Raw genomic sequence first — 12,234 nt, 5'->3', positions numbered from 1 at the left:
GGAGCATGAAATGTCTCCTTTTCCTTCGCACGTTGCTAAGAGGTGTCTATGTGTCTTGTCAAGAATTATTTTGTGCTAGTTCTCTTCTGAAAAAGCCTCAGACACAAAACCATGTAAAACCATCTGGCAAACTCGTGCATGAATCATAGGGGTATTTGTGGCCTCTGGCTTTCTGAACCATGCTGTGAGTAATCCCAGTTGCTCTCGTCAGTGCCGCTGATGAAAATCCTTTCTTGTGTTCTGAGTAAAGACCATCACAGGGGCCTTTAACTCAGCTGGGTGGTCTCCAGATTGTCAGGAGGCAAAACTGCGTAACAAACCTTCCCGATGCCTAATCCAGCCCGAAAGCTGTGAACTTCCAGCATCGCATCTTCCAGTTGGAGCCTGCCGAGAAGCCCAGGGAGCCAGGCTGTGCTTGGGCACACTGGGGCTGGGGATTCAAGCGGTTTTCCCCGTGTGGCCACAGGTCCAACTGTCCCCACAGCTTTTGTCAGCCTCACCGGAACACTAACAAACTAAACACGACGGCAGCACAGCTCTGACCACATCACGTCTGCAGCCCGGCTTCCCGTGACATCCCCCTCTTCCAGCAGACTGCCCCGGGCAAAGGGGACACCTCCAGACGCCTGAGCCCCGCTGCACATCCCGCCCAGGGCCACAGCCGCGGCTCCATCCCCGCCTCCCGCCCGGGTACCCCCCCTCCGACCGCCGGTCCCGTTCCCCGCCCCCGCCCCTTCCTCCGCCGCGGCCGCGTCACGGAGGCGGCGGCGGGAGGAGGAGGATCGGCGGCGGGAGGAGGAGGATTGGTGGCGCGGCCAGCAGCGCGGGGGCTCGCTCCTCCCCGCCGCCCCCCCTTCTCCCTCAGCCATTTTAGCAGCCGGTAGCGCAGCCGGGCGCGTTCTCTGCCGGCAGCGCCGAGACGTGGTGGCGGGGCGAGGTGAGTGCGGGATCGGCGCGGTGTAACGGCCGGGCACGGCCCGGGGGAGGGGACCGACGGACACGTTCCCTCCTTGCCCCTCGGCAGCACCTGAGAAGCGGTTAGGGGCGGGGGGGCGGGGGGAGGGTTGCAGGGAGCGGGGCTGGCGCTCCCCTCCGGGCCGTCCGCCGGCCCCGCAGCCGGGTCAGGTGAGGGAAGGAAGGATGGGGGGTTAGGTGGGGTCAGGTCCCTCCCGGAGCAGCAGCGTGGCTCCTGGGGCTTGGGAGGCTGCGCCCGGGCTCGGCACCCCGGTGTCGGGAGGGGCAGCGCGGTAGGCCCTGGGCGGGGGGAGGTTGGCACCGGCCTGTGTCCGGGAGCAGGTGGTGGGCCCTGGGAAGGCTGACGGGAAGGGCAGGGTCCGGGGTGGCTCTACCCTGGAAATAAACCTGGGTCAGCCCGCTTCCCTCCGCCGGAGCATCCCTCTCTCTTCCCTCCCCGAGAGCCGCCCCGATCGCACCTATAGGGGAGCAGCCGCCGCCGCCGCCTTCTCCCCTTCTCCCCCTTCCTTTTTGCAGCCCCTCGGGGCTGAGGCCGAGCGCGGTTACCGGCAGCAGGACCCTCTGCTCACTGCCGGTATAGGAGTCGGCTCCCCTCCCGCAGCATCCCCCTGCCTGTTTCCCCTCCCGCAGCATCCCCCTGCCTGTTTCCCCTCCCGCAGCATCCCCCTGCCTGTTTCCCCTCCCGCAGCATCCCCTGCCTGCCTCCCCTGCCTGTTCCGCAGCCCCTCGGCTGCTTGGGCCTGCCTGGCACATCCACAGAGCTCTCTTCTCCCTCGGAGCCCCCCCCTGCGAGATGCAGGAAAGGAGGCTGGGCTCAGGATATGGTCTGATGCTGATGTAGCACACGCAGGAGCCCGGGGAAGTGTGATTCACAGCTCGGGGCATGTTTTTTTTTTTTCACGTCACTAAAGCACCTGTTAATGTGAAGCAAAAAACCGGTTGAATGTTTAATGTTGCCCTGTTTCCCCTACTTTGCACGCAGCGGTGTTCTAAAATATCTTTGCAAGCTTTGTGGATTTTGGAAGCCCCTTTACAAAGCAATTGTGTGTGTGCTGGGGGCCTCCAGCTTGGCCTTCCTGGCCAAGGACAGCGGGCTGGATGGACCTTTGCTCTAACATGAATGATAGCAGCTCTTGAACTATTTTGTTCTATAACCCCTTTTTTCTAATATAACTGGTTCATATTTGATTTTTTTTTTCCAGTGAGGATGCTGAGTAAATATAGGTAGATGGGAGGTTACAGAGAAATCTGGTGTAAATTAAGGGTTGGTTCCTGTGAAGTAAATTGACATCGGTAGTCCCTGATGCTTGTAAAAGGTAATTGTCAGGTTAATAGCTGACCTTAACTTTGTTTTCTTTTTGGACTGCTGTAGCATGAAATTGTGAATAGGACATGCTTTGTCATCTGCTGGGACAGACAAACTTGCTGTTATAGCCTTGCTGATTTGAAGTACAAAAATTAGCAAAGACTGCTACAAATAGCAATTAGAAATGTACCCTTTTGTTCCTTTAAGTTCTAGGTTTTGAATCTTGCAGATCTGTCATCTCAGGCTAAATGCAGTGATTAAAAACATGCAAGATTTTCACAATTAATGAAAAAAAATCCATTTTAAACAAATCTCCAAACCAGTAATTTCTCCCAAACAAGAGACATAATTAGCAATGCTTCACAGTACCAGACAGATGGTTTGGTTTCACTTTCTTTGTGCTCTTCATACATGGATACAAAGTTTGCATTTTGATCCAGTTCTACAGAAGCCTACATAAAAAATATATTCTAAAATAATTTTAACTTCCTTCTTGTTTCTTTGCATTTGCCACTTTCCCTTCATTGTGCTCTGCAGAATTTTATCAACTTGGAACAGGCAATACAACCTCCCCTCTGAAGAGCCCTGCTGTGGAAAGGTTTTCATGAGGTGTTAATTATTCAGGTATTTGCATCTCATGCAAACTTTTCTCAGGTGTTATCTTTAACACTATCTGTAACATACAATGCAAGCAAGTGAAGGGTCTCCCATTGTCTGCTGGCTGAATATTCTAGCATTTATCAGCAGCTATGAATTTTCAGTGTTATAAATTACCAGCCTTCAGTGGATGACACCTCCTCCCTTTACAAAACCAGAGAAACCACTCCTGAACAAACCACTAAGGCAAGGAGTTAGATACGGATATATTCCAAGTGACATTAAGATATGTATCTAGTAAAACAGATGCAGCCTATTGCACAGTTTTAAATTAATTCTCAAATGAAATACTAAATAGTAGTAGCCTGAGCTAAGTCAACATGCAAAGTCTATTGAAATTAATGATTAATAAATGGAGTCAGGTAGCTAGCATGACAAATGAATGAGTGCTTGTTTATAAGAACTGTTCTTAATAAGGAATTAATTAAGAAAGTATTGGAGTAAATTATTGAAGGGACATGTTCATTGCATATGCAAGTAAGCACATGGTCACAGGAGAGAAGGCAGTTTCATGGGAGGAGGGAACCAGTTTTCTGAGAAACAAAATTTACACTTTTGTTCCATTTGTTGATGGATTGTTGTTCAGATGGTGCAGCATCTTTCACCCTTTTTGTGGAGGGCACATCTCAAGAGCTGACCATGCTGTTTAATATTCCTGCATTCTGCAGAAGCCAGAGTGACTGCTTTGGTGTTTGTTTCAGTTTCCTCCTCTTTTCCCTGTAACTGGGATCACCATCACCTTTCCATCTGGAAGATGCTTGGTGGGATAGGATAGCTGTGTGGCAAAGCCCAAGGAAAAGCTTAAGAGAGAGTATTTCTCCTATGCTAGTAGAGCTACGCTTTGCAGTGGATATGAATTATTAGTACTTGGCTATTTCTTTTCTTTTGGCTCCTAGTATTTGTTTTAGTTGGATTTGGGGGAGGGTAATTGGGATTACCCATAATCTGCTAACACTCTTAGTGGCTGCATGTTTCCTCTAAATCTTGAACTCAGTAAACAGGCACATAAAAATGAAAGCTGATGGCAGCACCAGTTCTGAGGCTACTCACTCAGTGAAACTTGTATAGCACTGAAAATAAAGCACAGGGTGGTGTGACAGGTTTCTGTAATGATATCTGGTGGACACAGAGCCTGCCAGCACCAAGCCCTGTCCTCACATACAGTTTGTGGCCAGTGGTGGATGGGGAGAGCCCAGCCTTAAGCCCCGATGTGCTGAAACTGCAGGAAGGCTCCACTTAAGTTTTATGTGCATATAAGCTAAAAGACACTGTACAGAAAAAGACTTGGGCTTTTGCAGAGGAAGGCTTCTGGCCAGCTGCCAGAGTTGCTCAGGAGATGTGGTTTCAGTTTTCTTTTCTGCAGTAGGTACCTGGCGTGATCCGCTCTGAGCCACTTGGCTGAGATGAACAAAACCATCTGGACCAGAACTGAAATAAACTACAACAGATCTGCTGTCCCTGCCCCACTTCTTAGGACCATCAGTTCCTACCAAATACTTAATTTAAAGTGTACTTGTAATCAAGAAAGGGCTTTAATCATGTGCCAGATGTGCATCACGGTATTTACCTGACCGAGTGCATGATACAGAGGTTAGGAATGAGTGGTGGGGGTGGAAATTCCTCCTGCTGTTGTTGTTGCCCTAGATAGGAAAGCTTTTACCAGCCAAGGCTGCTGGGCCACTTTTGACCTGTGCTGCCATAGCTCATGGCAGCTTTAGAGCCAGGACTGAACTTGGTGCTGGCTTGAACTTCATCTCCTGCAGAGGGTAGATATGAGGAACGCTTGTGGGTGAGGCGTCTTGGTACAACTCTGGAGAGTTATTTTACATTTTAAGAGGATCCCAAATATAGCAGAAAACTCAGAAGGCACGTTAAACCATTAGAAAATAAATAGCACTAGCAGTCTTGGGAACTGGAGCAGCAGAACAAGTAAAGAAAGGTGGTTGTCAGCATGGGGCTGGAAGGGGTTGTAAATGTTTTGCTTTAGCCAACTTGTTGCCAGAGTGTCAGTTTGTATAATGTATTATTCAATGTTTGTATAATGTATTGTTCAAGTTTATCTTTGTGAGTTGCTTATGATGGAAGCCAAGTTGGAGGTAATACTACTCCATCAAAAAGTAAGTGTGCATTTTACTTGCTTTGTTTCTGGGTTAATAACTGTGTAATGTGAAGGATGGGAGGAATTGTTTCACTCTTTCTTTGCTTCAGATAGAGCTAAGTCCTTGGACTTTTTACAGAAATCAAAGAGTACTTTTCACCTCAATGAAGTGTTTTGTAAGGAATATTGAGAATTTTTTTTTTTCCTTATTCTGTATTTAAATTTTGCATGAGTTTTTATAGTACAGTTAATGCCACATTGATGGGTGTGCAGCTGGGAGGTCATTGTGTGAAGGTGAGATACCTTTATCTCCAAGGTAGAGATAAACTGATTTACCAGTTATCACAGATTTAAGACTTGAGGATTTGAAGTGATCCAAGGTGGATCCTTGGTTATCATTTCAAATCCAGGACTCTTACACTTGAATAGCACTGCTGTTCAGTGAGAACAAGATTAATGAATTAGGATTTCCTTCAACATACATTGATGTGACTATGGATATGACTATATATGTTTTATTGATGTGAATGTTGATTCCCTAGAGTATGTTACTGCTTCACCAGTTGAGCATCTTTTTCTAAAAGCATACTTGTAGCTTTCTACTAGGCAACAGATTTATATATTTTTTTAAAATTCATGCTACAGATTCCTTCATCTTTCAATAGCAGGTGTTAAATGTTAAAAACCAGAGCAGAATACCTGTGTGCACATCTGTTTTACTTTAAACTGTGTGATGGTGCAGCTCATCTCATTAGTTTTGCTCATCACTTTTGTTAGTGTGCAGGGAAAAAGCCCATATTTCCACACACTGATAATTGGGAATGTTCTATACCACAGGTGTGTAATGGCAGTTGGAATATTAATGTATATATAATTAAAGAAATACCTGCTTGAAAGCCTGTGAAATTAGAAATAAGTTGACATGACAAGGACAGACTTAAAATAGCACATTATGTTCCAGTACTTGTACTCTTAAAATTTGTACTAATTAAAGAGACTTTTAAATTATTTTAATAACTCTGAAGTGATGTTCTGGTTTAGCTCTCCTTACTATAAAAATAAGATTGTGAGTAATACCAGACAGTTACAGAAATGCTTGTGTTCAGGGGATTTCTTTGAACAATTATTTAGATGTATAATGAATATATAGATTATTTTTAGAATATCTGTTAATTACATTTTTGACCTACACCACTGTGCTTGTGTTTTAGCATAAGCATTACCAATATGTAAAAATTTTTGTAACGTTTACCTGGCTGTGTTTTGCAAAATTACTTGGTAGCTCTGTACAGGTTTGGTTTTTTGTTTTTTTTTTTTTAAGCTATTTCATTATACTCTGCAACCCATTGTACAGTGAAAATAGTATCAGTGTACTCTGATCCTTGTTCTACTTAGCTAGGTTCTTGGCCTGTATAGCATTTTGAACTTAACCCTTAATAGATATGACTTCTATTCTAGGAGTCCCAACAGTAGGTTCAAGTAACATGAAACGATGATTTTTGGTTTGTTTCTAAAAGATCACTGCAAGGTGCACTGTGCATCCTGAACCACATCTTAACTGAGGTTTTCCTCTACGTGGCATTACTCAGTTTTAACTTTAGTTACTGCAGTTAGATGGCTGCTTTATAAAGCTGCTTGCCTGTGTAACTTTAGAAAAGTAACTTATGTAGAAATAACTTATGTAGAAATAGCCCTTTTAGCAAAGATTCTTAATGAACACTGTTCTTCCACAGCAGTGCACAAGCAGGCTGTGTCCAAGGCTGGACTCTGTGAGCAGTGATGCCCACTTGTGCCCCAGTGTGTGGCTCCACATCTCTGGGTGACTGGGGACTGAGCACTCCAAAACCCCTCCACTGCCATGAAGTGAATGTTTGACCCTTAAACAACCCAACTGAAATGTCAAACATGCAAGAGCTGCCGTTGCTTCTTATTTTATTTCCTCTCATTCCCAAATAGTTATATTTTTATCCACACCTCCACCCCCCAGACCTTTCTGTTACATCCTGTACACGCCATCTGCTCAGCTCCATTGTCACAAATGGAGAGTAGCCCATAAAATAATTGAATAACTGTTCTCCTTGGTAAGTGACCATTAAGCCTTTATAAGAGCCTTGTTTGCACAAATCCTGCTCATAGGAGTAGAAAAATATTAGCATAGAGAGGAACTGGATAAATTATAATAGTACGTGCACCACAAAGAGACATTCTGTTCAGTGGTGGTAGTTGTAAGCCTGTTTGTGTTGCATTTCCCAGTCTCTTGGAAAAGAAATATAAAACAAATAAATGGTTTCTGCTGAGCACACACATAACCTAAGGCCCTTCTTTTATGGCTGCCAGAAAACCTTTGTTACGGATCACAGTAAGAAAAGATGCAACACCTGTGTTTGGTTTTCTGCTACTGCAAGTGAATTTTTCTTACTGCCCCTCAGTTGCACACAGGTTTTTTACAGACAGAAACACTGCCATACTGAAGCCATCCCACAGCTTTTCCTGTGATTATTTTCCAACTTGCCCATTTCTTGCTGTGGAGCCCTGAGGTCCCCAGCTATATAGAGCAGTCTGGCAGGGGACTGACTCCTTCATTCCATCAGATCTCTGCCTTCCTCACCATCAGGCAGACATACCTGTGGAATCCTGTCCTTGAATTTTTGATGTTTTTAAATGTTTTATATTGGCTACTCTGCTACAGCATGTGAATTATGCTTCTTGGTTCAGGAGACTGTGTACTGCTGAAACTAGTTGACTCTCATTGGTCTTTAAGAGAAAGCTGAAGGTGTGCTGTGTTTCTGGAAATGGAGCAGCTGAGTTGCTCACGATATGTCCAGCTTACTGGAGGCAACAGCAAGCTTCATTTGCAACACTACTGCTAAAATAAGAACTTACCCAAAATAGAAATAATTTGTCTCTACTTAATGATTGCATATCTGATTACAAATCTGACTGGTATTTTAAACAAGTTTCTGTTTTGTAAATTTTATGTGTTTCTGTGTGCTCGGAGCCACCTGTACAACTTTGAACCAAAAAGTCTGCTTAAAAAGTTGTGCTTAGAGATACTTTAGACTGCAAAAATGTGTACTCATCTAATGCTCCACGCTGCTGTTTTTTCACGCTCATGAAATACAAGGAGCATCCACTGTCTGTCAAGTTAGGATGCAGATAAGAAGGTACTACTAAACATTTGCTCTAACTCCACATATTTATGGCAGGTGGCACACGGGGCTGAGTGAGCCTTTTCCCATTCAAATGAGCCTAACACCAGTGTCCTCTTGAGTTTGCAGGGTTAAGACTGAAAGGAGCTTGTGTTGTAATACTTGCTGATAAGAGAGTAAAAGTATCTTGCTGAAAAGGAAAACTGATAGAAAATTGATGTAACTGGCCAGATTCTGAAACACTGGACGTTGCCTCAGCTATCTGTCAAGTACTTTGTTTTCACTACAGTGGTTATACATGCAATAACCTTACCAGAAGTACCTGTGAGCCATTCTCAAATGTTCTGTCATGGAAGCTCGAGGAGCTGAGCAGCCCATGAAATGTCCCTGCTTCAGATCTGCCAGTTAAATTTGAGGAGCTGGGAACTGCATGTCACTGCTCGCTGAATTTGCTCATAGCAAAAACCCCAAAATGTATGAATGAGGGCATTCATTCATTTCCAAGCTTAGTGTGTCCACTGGGTAGTCAGCTGCTGTTTCCTGTTCCATCCAACCACTTTGGATTAGGAAGATTTTGAACTCCTGACCTTCAATAAATAATTAATTCTGTGTGTTAAAGTATTTTTGAATATATAAAATTAATAAGACATTTCAGTGTTTGGCAATGGGGTTTAGGGGTTTAGATTTTGGTTCTTTTTTGGCTCTCACTAAAGATAAAAGTCAATTATCACTCTACAGCCTCTGGTTGTTTTTTTTCTGATACTGCACTTCATGAACACAAGAAGCTTGCAAAAGCTGCAGTCAGCACTCACTCCCTCTGGCTCCTGGCAAAAGAGGGAGAGAATGGGACAGCAAAAAACAGGTGGAGGCTCCTTCTTTCAGCAGTAGCTCTATTTTATACTTGTAGCCCTGTTTTAGTTTTTCCAAAGTGCTTACCCAGCTATAAATGTGCAAATAATTCTGTCAGCTGGACTAATCCAAATTTACCCCTTCCTCCCTTGCACTGACACTTGTGTGCATTGTCACCTGTGACTCACTGTGTGAGTGGACAAGGAGCTACATCAGATGATTCCTCTATTTAAAATTATGTGTATTTAGCTGCTGAAAAAAATTTGCAGCCCAAGGGAACAGTTAAAGTGGGATCACCACAGCCTAGATTTGGATTGAGCTGGCTGCCACAAACCTAAACTTGAAGACTGATAGAGAACCAGCAGGCTCACTGGGCTGTTTTCACTTCTCTGTTGGAGTGAAACTTCACTCCAGTTACAGAAACTTCTCTCCATTGCACCGAGGTCATGTTTATGTCAACTCAAGAAAGTAATTTGCTTTAAGTACTAACCTCTGCAGTACCTTGTCTGTTCTTAGTATGGCACTTTTTGGATTTCTTTTGCACAGTGTAGGGGAGGTGTAGTTTTACAACAATCTTTTCTGTAGCTTTGAGTGTTATATAGAAGAGTTGGGATCTGCAGCTACTGCTAACATCAGATAACAGCAGAGTGAGACAGCAATAGAAAGGGAGAATGAAACAGAATCAAGAGATCCTTGTTTGTGGTGCCCGAGGGCTTTAGGCAGCAGACACACAAGTATGAAGTGAGGATGGAGGAGTATTTTCTATCTGTACATAGTAGCCCATTAGTTTCTCATTTTGCACATTGCTTTCCATGATTCATACTGTGTATTTACACAACATAGTTTAATAGTGAATTCAAGATAACCTTGGTTTTGTGCCTTTGTTAGGCAGATGTGTTTAATTTTCATTATGAAAATAGATTATTTGTTATTTTCATAAGGATGCAAATAGTTTTCAATTTTTATGAGCTCCTCTGTTCAAACAGCTTGGTCAAAAGTGGTTTTGTTATGAAACATCACCACAGGGAAGAGGAATGACTGGAAAGTGAAACTAAACTTGTTGGTTTTCGGCAAAAAGCAGAGTGAGAAAGTGGGAGTTACAACAGGGAGCAGAGCAAGGCTGTGCCTTAGAAAATCTGCTTGTGTGAATGTGCTACTTTTTGCCATTCTGGCACTGTCAGTACTCAGTCTGGCTTGTTCATGGATTATTCATTCCCCTTGCTGTTCAGGCTCCTAGGAGAGAAGCTGTATATATCTCAGTGTTTCAAAAAGCTTGGTCTTCTGGGTGTATTTTTTCTTAGGTGCTTTTAAGTAACAATACCTTTGGAGTGTTCATTACAGTTCTGTAAAACTTGACTGGAAAAGCCAGTGTGGTCAAGGGTCTGGCAAGCTTGGTCTAACACGATGGAAGATGGCTACCTGTTCTAGTCTTGAGCTGAGCTCAGGTTATTTGAATGCTCAAAGATGGTTTGATGAATGATAATCACAGAAATAAGTGTTAAGACTCTTTCCAGATGACATGGGAAATCCTCAGGTGGTGTGTACCCCTGTAGTCTTTCAAGTCCCCAGTGTAAAAATGTTGCAGTTATTCAGGTATAACCTACATCTGCTTAAAAAGTTACTGTCATTTGAAAATAAGAATTTAATCTGGACAAACTCCACCTGAATGCAATGGGGAGAGGGAGCTGAATACTGGCAGTCAGCAGAGGCAGATGGAGGAGGAGGGCTGTGGGGAAGCCTTTCAGTGCTACCTGGAGATGCAGGGCACTTTCACTGCAGTTGAATTGTAATTTATGGAATACATGCATGAAAATAAGATACAAACATAGCTTGTGTGTATGCTCATACTACTTCATACTTGAATTACCAGGTTTTAGGATGGCACCGACTGGTTTTAACACTTGTTTTCCTACAAGTAGAATCGTGGTCTGTGTGCAGACACTGGATGTAATTGTAAAGGGTGTCTGAACTCACTCTCTGAAAGGCCACGGGAAAAGGTTTCTCTGGCTGTTTTCTAGGGAATTCATTGTGTTCCTCACACAGAACAGTTCAATAAATTACTTATATATTACCTCTTCATTTTAAGTTTACCTTTCCTTAAGCTGAAAATGAAAAAATAATTCTATTACTTGCATAGCATTAAATAGATTTATCATTAAGAAAGGTAAGCTTTGAATGCTGGGTTGTTAAGGCTTTGAGTTGAGGCTAAGTGCAGGCTAATGTCATAATGCTGGTTTTAAGCTAGAGCAGATTTAAAAACTTTTTGTCAGGCACAGTTTTTGGCAGCATATTGCATAGTTCAAATATCTAAAGACATTCATAACACAGAATTTAGCACTTGGGGGTGATCATTAATTTCTGGTGGTATCCCCTGACATAATGTAATGTACATGACCAGCCTGTTCCTTGTTTTCAAGTACCAGGTAGTATTTTGCAATTATACAAATGGTATTGGTAACAAACAGCTGACAAAGCTCGTATTACCAATCCAGGCAAATGGTCTGCTTGTAATGTTTCTAACCTAAGAGATGCCAAGAATTTTCATTTTGTAATTTTTTTTTTTTCTTCTTTAGATTTTTTGTGAATATATTGGCCTGCTTACCTAGAAACATTGGAATTGCAGCTCCATTAAAGGTAAAGAGTGACTTGGGTTTTTTGTGTGCTATTGAGCAGTAAGATGGTCAACAAGTAGGGAGTGGGCACTTAATCCTTTGTCCTGTCAAATACTGATTCACTTGAAATGGGGACTATTTTTATGTTGAAAGTGGAGTGGAATGTCAGCTTTTTGAGTATCACTGCATTTGCTAACAAATTAAATAATACCTTCTTTCTTATTACAAACCATAAATTTGCTGTTGTGATACAGTGTCACACTAAGGATTTTCTGTCCTTTTTTCAAAGGAAGAAATTCCTAAAAATGAGTTGGAAGAATGACCAACAGCATCAGTTTCCTCTTCAGACATCCTTCAAAATTTGTCAAGTCTGAGACCACTTTACTGTCTGCTTACAGTTTCTTCCTTCTGCAGCTGCTACTGTGACTCCTGTTTTTTTACATTAAAGGTGATCTAGTTACCTAAATGTCAAACCATGCCATCAAACCACTTGAGTTTTAGCTGTGTGGTTTGCTGCAGATAGTCAGGCACACATTTTTTTTTTTTTATTGTCTTCCAGCAGGGCTGGAACAAATGCCTTTCAGGAAG

At 43.2% G+C, this 12,234-nt stretch overlaps 1 protein-coding gene across 7 annotated transcripts in view; it reads left to right on the top strand.

Moving 5' to 3' along the window:
• The first annotated feature begins 255 nt into the window (after positions 1-255).
• ACSL4 (acyl-CoA synthetase long chain family member 4) overlaps positions 256-12,234 on the top strand; it is a 38,026-nt gene continuing 26,047 nt past the window's right edge. For 2 of the 7 annotated variants that reach the window (XM_071757574.1, XM_071757577.1), the window contains exons 1-2: positions 256-937; positions 11,608-11,668. The gene's annotated coding sequence lies outside the window, so the exon portion shown is untranslated. Of the gene's footprint in view, positions 938-1,061; positions 1,126-11,607; positions 11,669-12,234 lie in introns of those variants that run through there. The other 5 variants (XM_071757575.1, XM_071757578.1, XM_071757576.1 and 2 more) reach the window with 4 other exon arrangements.

The sequence above is a fragment of the Heliangelus exortis genome, chromosome 14, assembly GCF_036169615.1.
Source record: "Heliangelus exortis chromosome 14, bHelExo1.hap1, whole genome shotgun sequence".
Taxonomy (NCBI): Eukaryota; Metazoa; Chordata; class Aves; order Apodiformes; family Trochilidae; genus Heliangelus; species Heliangelus exortis.
The sequence above is the reverse complement of the archived record's forward strand: the minus strand, read 5'-3'. Positions and strand labels throughout refer to the sequence as shown.